Raw genomic sequence first — 8631 nt, forward strand, 5'->3', positions numbered from 1 at the left:
GGTTTTAATAGTTAATTCTGATGAGCATGACTTTTGATTTGATTTAATTGGCCTCTTACATATATATATATATATATATATATATATATATATATATATATATATATATATATATAATGAAAAGGGTAAGACAAGAAAGTTAAAAGATAACTTATTCCGATTATTGTCCTATTTCTAAGTTACCCTGTAACATCATGTAGCAGAGTTTCCCATACATGTGTTTATTTATGGCTGCCTGCTGGCAGGTATATTTGGAGCTGGAAGGTTCATTACAAGAACTGAATATATGCTGTTTGGTAATTGACTGCACCACACTCTCGCAGAACAGAGCTGCTCTGGGCAAAGACGGGGCAGCAGAACGCCAGGCGCACTGAAAGTGAAACTTAACCATCCAGTGCACTTTTTCCAAAAACTTGCATTCGCTCATTCTGCAGCAGCTGCTCCTCTCATCCATCGATTTGATCAGCTCTGACCAATTAAAACTGCTGCTGAGCAAAAATTTTAAAAAGAACTCATGACAAGTTCTCCTGTGCTGCACCCACAGACCCAAAAAATGCCTGAATTTAGAGAGAGAGGACACAGAATGATAAAAAAAGGACACACACACCACATAAAAAAATGTAACGTTAGTTGGGTTTTGTATTCAATTTCTTACAAGAACCTGAGCAAACTATGTTGTGTGGGAATGTGATGGTTTAACAGGCCACTTTAATGTTCTAATGGGTTAACAAAACAAATTATTCTGTCGTAAAATATATATATATATATATATATATATATATATATATATATATATATATATATATATATATATATATATATATATATATATATATATAAATGGAATTAAATATTAACTTAACGAAAGCAATGGATGAGGACATTTCAGCTGGCCATATGGCGACATGGTTTACACTCCAGTCTTCTGTGTGAAAGTAGTTCCATTAAAAAGTATATTGAGATGACCAACAGATCGCTAAATCTCAGCACAAGTGAGTAAATTGTGAACACAGCTGCAGAGAGAAAACCAACAACAGCACATCACGCTAAAAATATGACAATGTACAAAGTAACATCCTGCCTATATGAATTTCTAAATATGCCAGCGGCATGTTTATAATATACAGCATGAGAATAGCTCGCGTTGTGTGAAAAGCAGGACAAAGAATTATGCTGCATTGGCAGTCCTGGAATCCCTCATCGCTTCAGGAGTTAAGAGAGTTTCCATAAAGTTGGAGGAGGTGAGAAAAAAAAAAAAGGTTTCAATTACTGGCTCCCTGCTGAAGGTTTAATGCAGGTGTGACAAAGTGTTTGTTTACTTAAGGCTAAGGTTAAAAAAAAAGAAAAGAAAATCTGGGTAAAAAATAGGTATAACTGGCTCTTTCAGACATGCACAATCTCACCACCTGCATAAACACACACACACACACGCTCACACACAGCACCTGTATTGCAGCAAGTGACAGATCTGGCTTCCTTGAAAGGGGAGAGATTTCCTAATCCTCCTGTGTGCAAAGTGTTATTAATGCAGCGATAGCATACTAAAGTGAAAATTATCCATTCCATTATTAATGTTTTTTTTAATGATAACTAAAATGAATAAAAGACTACAATATTCCAGTTTAAAGCTAAAATTTAATTAAAAAAATGACAAAATAGACCTTTTCTACTGAAAACATTCTGATGCGTCCTGGTCAGATATTAGTAATGACATCAGTGATGGCTAATAAAGTTACTCAGTCACAATCACGCAACATGAGCCAGCACCTACAACACCAGGTGACGGAGAATGAAGCAGCTACTGTAAACGTATTTAAGCAGTGATAACTGTTTTTCTTTTATATCTTTTTTTCCTACTGTGACATATTAAAAACTACAAAACAACAGTGGTATTGAGTTGTAGTTGGTAACTATCATAAAAAAATGATGTGTCATATTTGCTGAAACTATTTCAATATTCCAACAGCACTTAACAAGATGGAAAATCTGTGAAAAAAAAAATCAGACCTGCCTACTCTTTTGCTTCGTAGTGCTTCTAATGGCCATGATCGAAAACAACCAATCAGAGCCGAGGAGTCTCAGCTGCCAATCATCACATTTGCGGCATCACTGTTCGCAAACTGCAGTCAAACTTTCAAGGCAGCGCTGATCAAATTCTGTGTGAGTCTGTTACTGCATTGCCCATTTTTAGCCTCAAATGTTTCCAGAAACACATTTTAGTGCACTGTTTAGCTGAGAAAGTCGGTCCGGCCAGTACCTGCGCTTGACTGACATCATCCTGATACTTCTGTTATCTTTGTTGCATTCAAATTTATTAATCATATTAGCACAGAAAGTCCAGTCATCTCCTTCCCTTCTTTGCTCCGTGCATCTTAAACCAGAATAGTCAGAAAAAGTTAAAAAAAAACTCCTGTACATCTGAGGGCATCTAATATTGAGTGTCTTTTTGTGTGTGCATTTATGAGTGTCGAATGTTGCAACCTTTTAATTTTATCCATATTTGTTGGTATACCTTGCTGTGCATGATTTGCCTAGCTGTGTAACACAGCAGATACAGTAATGTGGTACTTTATTATTGTCATTAGCAGCAGCAGGTGCGTTACTGTGGAAAGGATTAGGACGAGGATTAGGATTATTGTACAGACAGACAAACACACTGATACACACTAAAGTGATGCCTCTAACACTACGAGGAGCACTCATGTTTCATTACGGGATAATTACAACGCATTAGTGTGGCTTGCATGTCTAAATATGACTTGGAACATCATTACACTCAGACAGCTCTTCCCTGGCTATATTTAGATCTTTTTACTATCATATCAACTCCTGCCACGTTTAATTATGACAGGTACTGAAGTGACAGAGGTACTTCATGCATACTGTATCTACACGCACTCTGTCACATACACACACACACACACACACACAAAGATATGACAGACTGACGATACATTTCTAATTAATTACTGACATTGTCATTTATCCCTCTCCTCATTAAACAGACATGATTTATAGTCAGATCAGCAACCCGGGGAACTGAATTTTATCATTTTTCATTTGATACAGTGTGTGTGTGTGTGTGTGTGTGTGTTTGTGTGTGTGTTTGTGTGTGTGTTTCTACAGCAGCAGAGGGCAGATCAGAGGGGAGTTTTAAGAATTTGATATACGACCAACATTATGAGGAAATGTACCAGATGGGTAATACTGTGTACAATTATGACAATTACAACTGAAGAGTACTTTTTCATCGCACTTTTTCTCGCTCATGGACCTATTTGTTTTACTGAGGGATTTTACGATCTGTTCTGCTGCTAAAAGATATCGCTCATCTGTGTGGCTTCTAAGGAATAGAAAAATGTTGTTAACTCCCCCACCGGGTAAAGAGAAAGCTCCACTATATAAAATGACCAACAAAAAAACTGCAAGGGCGCCTTAAAAACCAAGCCCAGGCGCCACAAGAAAATGTTGCTGTTGTATGTTTCTGCAAACCATGAATACATGACATCTGTAAGTTTTATATTAGGGGTCAACAGATAATCGGCCGATATTTTGCATTTTGCTGATTATCTGTATCTGTATTTTATTTTAATGATAACTGATAAAATAAATTAATTAAAAAGTGCAAAGAAAGTGTCCGCATGGAAAGAAATTTTACTTTGCAAAACCTCAGGGAGCTTTTTTATATATATTTATAATTATTTTCACTTGATTTCATAAAAAAAAAATGCTGGGAACTTTCTACATATGATGTTAAAAGTTTCAGTTTTGATTAAACATTTAAGTATTTGAGCAAAGTTTTGTGTTGGGGTTTGAATATATATATATTTATATAACAAATTCTAAATATTGACAGACATATTTTGCATATCGGTTCCAAATATCAGTTATCGGTCTCATATCAGTCTCATTAAGTGCTAATAATCTGTATCGGTATCAGCCCTGAAAAACCAATATCAGTCATCCCCTATTTAGACGTATCATATTAACATTTCCTCCTGCATGAGGCACCTCGGTGAGACGTCTGCCAAGCTGCAGAAAACTGCAGACCACTGTTGAAGACCATAAAACTGTGTTTCCAGCTGCTTTTTAAGAACAAAATGTGTGTGTTTTGCAGCGCTCTGGGGGGGGGGGGTTTGGTTGCAATCGCCCCCCATCTAAGCACATTTTGGATGAAGTGGCTGATCTTCCTCTATTGACACAACTTTCAAGTCCTAGTCAAATCAAGTCGTCCATTTCTGTCATGGAAAAATAATGTCAGTTTTTGTTTTTATTTTGTAATGTAGTATTGATTGTTTTTCATTGTTAGAAAGAAGAAAAAGGAGTAATATCAGATATGTGTGATTTACAGAGCAGAAATGCCAAAGCAGTCAAAATACTATTTCATTTCAGTTCAGGAATTTAGGATCAACTCCTCCCATAGACTACATTTTCATACATCATTTTTCACACCATTTTAAGCAGAAACAGTTCTGTCAGCCTACACATCGGGAACAGATTTTTTTAAATCAATACACAGCAAAAACTTTCTGAATTTCTGGACACTGATTGTGTTTGATTCTGTCATGATAAAATTGCTGTTTTCCTTAAAAAAGAACCTAAATTTATTTTAAACTCACCAGACATTAGTTGAATCGTCTGCTAATCCGCCTATATTTCAAAATATGTCAGGTATGCATGCTTCCATAAGGGAACACCTAAACTCAGCTACAATTAGTCATTTTAAATAAGTGTTTTTACCCATGCCCCCTGACGATACATCTACGGACGCTTCATCTAGAGCTCAAATAAACAGAAATACTTGTATGCTTAACTCAAATCGCTCTAACAATGATCGTGTGTAGAGTAGAAAGATTTTGGGGATGACGATAAACAGACAGCAGTTTGACAAAAGAGCTTGTAAATAAGCAGACATGCCAATAATGTTTCCCACCACCAAAACTGTATTAGATACAGAGCCCAAAGCCTGCTGTCATGTAAAATCTACTACTAACCCTACAGCCACCGTCATCTTACCGTTCCCCAATCCAACACCTCCAATATATAAACGTCCTTTAGAGGTGGAAATCAAGAATCGCTCTGCTAAACCAAAAAGCTCAGTCCCTTTTCAGCTTATACATTTAGTTTAGTAGAAAACTGACCAAAAACACACACTTTGAATAAGGTTAGTAGCTCAGTCACCAGCGGGGGGAGCAACACTGCTAAAAGCTACTGAATGATTCAGTCACAAAGGTGATTCCAGATAGTTCAGTGTAAAGATTTGTTCCTCAAAGGTCCAGTATGTCGGATTTAGGGAAATACATTGACAGAAATTGAATTTGATATAGTAAGTATAATTTCTTTGGTGTATAATCACCTGAAAATAAGGATTGTTGCATTTTCTTTACCTTACAATAAGCTGTTTATATCTAGAAAGGGAACAGGTTTATGGACATCACCATGTTGCAACGCATGTTTCTACAGTAGCTCAGAAAGGACAAACCAAATGCCGGCTCCAGATACTGTCATTTGCGTTTTGACGTCAGCCACCATTGTAAGAAGCCCATTTGCAATAAGCACCAGCTGAATTGTAAAGTGAAACTGCTTTTTACACAGCGTTTCTAGCTGTTTAAATCACCCTGTCTGTTCAGAAAGAGACCTCTGTGGATAATTAGTCTATTATCTGATCTAATAATTGAATAATCTGGTGAAAACCTCCTGAACGTCTGGATTTTAAACTATCGAACAGAAACAGGTGAAGACATAATAGCGTGCACTGGAAGAGGTCCCTGCAGTGAAATGCCAAACTACATTGGAAATACACAATCTGTAATGTGAAACGGCTCTATTCAGTATTTTTACCACTTTATATCACTGGGTCTGTTTGTTTAAGACAGCAGGAGGCCTCTGCAGATAATTAAGCTCATGGTAAAAACCTCCTGAATTCTTGGATCAAAAAAGGTGAGCACACATTAGCTGTGGGTAAACTGCCCATCGCCAAGATGCCAAACTGCATCGTAAAAATGTGATTTTTAACGCGTAACTGCTTTGTTCTGTGTTTTTAGCATTTTAATCACCAGGTCTATGTATTTTGGAGAGGAAGGAAGAGACCTCTGCAGTTAATTCAGCTCCTTACAAAAACCTCCTAAACAATGAACACTGAGGAAATTCTAACCAGGAATAGTTTTATCAGGTTGCAGTCTGTTATCTATTGCTATACGCAACCAAATCTTACACACATCACCTTTAAAATGACTTTAAGTAATGTCTTAAGCAGACAAACACTTTATAAACTGTTGTGCTATGAAACACTTGGAAGCAGAACGCAGCAACATACTCATTCAAGCTCATCATTGACAATGAAGCAGCAGCAGCATAAACCGCAGAAAAGTAACATTAGATCAAGCATGGCATTGAAAACAGAAAAGCAGTCACGTAAACACACTGGCTTCAGCTGAAATATTCACATGGAAGAAAATAACACGTGAATGAGCTGTGTGCAGTGCAAGATATCAAAATCAAAAACCAGCAGCACCCTGGAGGGAATTATGCCACAATTCAGCCCATTAACACTGCTAATACTCATGAATCCATACTCCAACATGCAGCTGTGTAAACTAGTTAACAGAGTGACAGCATCCTCATGCAGGTGCCAAACAAAAGCAACATCAACCACTAATGAGAGAGTCATTTTACAAATACTGCACACACCGCAGGCAAAAGTCAGAAGCAAAAGATGCAACCAGAAGACAAGAAGACATCACTTAAAGCAGCCCAGCATGAGCAAACAGCCCAGAAGGTCAACAGCAGATATGAAGCTAACCAGGCATTCAAAGGGACAGACAGCATGGCAGGCACGGCGGCACAAACAGCAGACACTTACCCGGTGAAGCACTCGTCCTCAGCGTCTTAGAAGACAGTCAGTCTTTTGGAAAGAGTGCAACAGTCCCACTGTTAGATGTCCAGTGCAGCTTTTCCGACTTGAAGTGGCAGTCTTAATCTAAAAGTGAGTAGGGTTGTCAAACAAAGCAGCTAAAAGTTAGCAGCAGTCAGCAGGCCATAAACAAATATTTCCTCCACAAAGACGCATTTGGTAGGAGGCCCCGGGGAAGACCCAGGACACGCTGGAGAGACTATGTCTCACAGCTGGCCTGGGAACGCCACGGGGTCCCCCGGGAAGAGCTGGACGAAGTGGCCGGGGAGAGGGAGGTCTGGGCTTTACCCGACCCCGGATAAGCGGAAGACAATGGATGGATGGAAGACGCATTTATATTTATATATATTATTTACATGAACTTATATTATCTGCTGGCATTTTAGCGTTTTTACAAAATGACACGTGGAGAGGTAACACAGCAGTAGTGGAGGCACAAGGTGTTTTCTGGAAGCCCCACGTGAGCAGCTCCAAATACGGCCAGGGCGTTAACGTCTTACATATCCCGCCCATCCCGGCCCATTACAGGGGGGGGGGCTTTAGGTGTGTGTTGACGTATGTGGAGGTTGTCATTTGTGAGTGAAGCAATGCAAAAAGAAATGGGCCTCATTCACTGATATGTGCATAGAAATGTTTTTGTGCATCAGATAAATGTGCAAAATAAGGTCGGATTCATGACCTGCGCACCGGCCAATGAGCGTGTAAGTGAGTCAGAATCACTCTAAATTCAGTTTAATTCAATTTATCACTTCATTTGTCACATGCAGTGTTGGGGAGTAACTAGTTACATGTAACTAAGATGCTGAGTTACATGTAACTAGTTAACCAGTTAGTTACTGAGAGAAAATATGCAAAGAAGTTTATTAATCAAAATGTTGGTGAAAAAGATCTTCTTTGTAAATTATTGTTTATTGAATGAAACATTTTTTTCTGTTGCTTCTACTGCTTGCTTGTGCAGGAATGCCTTTTTGGCATATTTTTTGACAACGTAGTTCAGCAAAGTCACTGAGACAAATTTGAGTGCAACAATTTTGCACTCATGTTTTAGGTTGTTTAAGCATTATTGCCCTTCCTAAAACATTTGTTAGAAAACTAATCAAAAAGTAACCACATTTAATAAGTGGCATTACTCTGATGAAGTAATGAAAATAGTCAAGTATAAAAGGATTACATTTTTAACAGGATTAGCAGTAATATGTAACCTTTTACATTTTTAAAAGTAATGTAACAGATTAAATTGTACAAATACAGTTTTAGTGAAATGCACAGAGAAAAAAAGGGGAAATTTACAGGCGGCTGGCCCCAGTTTGCAATCAGCGGCTGTAACGGCCGTGTTTCTCCATATGAGGCGACACATTTTAAGGTTCTCCTGAGGGGAAGGGCTGCGGTAATTTCCAGCATGGCTAGAATTGTCATAGCCTTTTAACACAGGCTTGGCCAGAAAACTATATTTGTAATTCTCTTGATTATAAATTTAAAATTAGATTACAGACATTAATTTTTTTTTTTTTTACAAAATAATTAATTTTTTAGCATTATCTTGAGGTACCTTTTTTGTTTGTTTTCTTTCTTTTTGCTTTTTTTTCAGGTAAATATATATATATATATATATATATATATATATATATATGAAGTAATGAAAATAGTTATATATAATTATTATTATATATATAAAATCTATTTTATATTTTTTTCAGTCCCACCTCAGCCACCTTCCT

General features: G+C 37.4%; 1 long non-coding RNA gene across 1 annotated transcript in view; it reads right to left on the reverse strand.

Moving 5' to 3' along the window:
• Positions 1-7352, reverse strand: part of LOC148190216 (uncharacterized) — a 64204-nt gene extending 56852 nt beyond the window's left edge. The window contains exon 1 of the long non-coding RNA XR_015778987.1: positions 6863-7352. This is a non-coding gene — a long non-coding RNA (uncharacterized LOC148190216). The remainder of the gene's footprint in view (positions 1-6862) is intronic.
• Positions 7353-8631: the final 1279 nt, after the last annotated feature.

Source organism: Plectropomus leopardus, chromosome 2, assembly GCF_026936395.1.
Source record: "Plectropomus leopardus strain MGB_pleo_1.0 chromosome 2, ASM2693639v1, whole genome shotgun sequence".
Taxonomy (NCBI): domain Eukaryota; kingdom Metazoa; phylum Chordata; class Actinopteri; order Perciformes; family Serranidae; genus Plectropomus; species Plectropomus leopardus.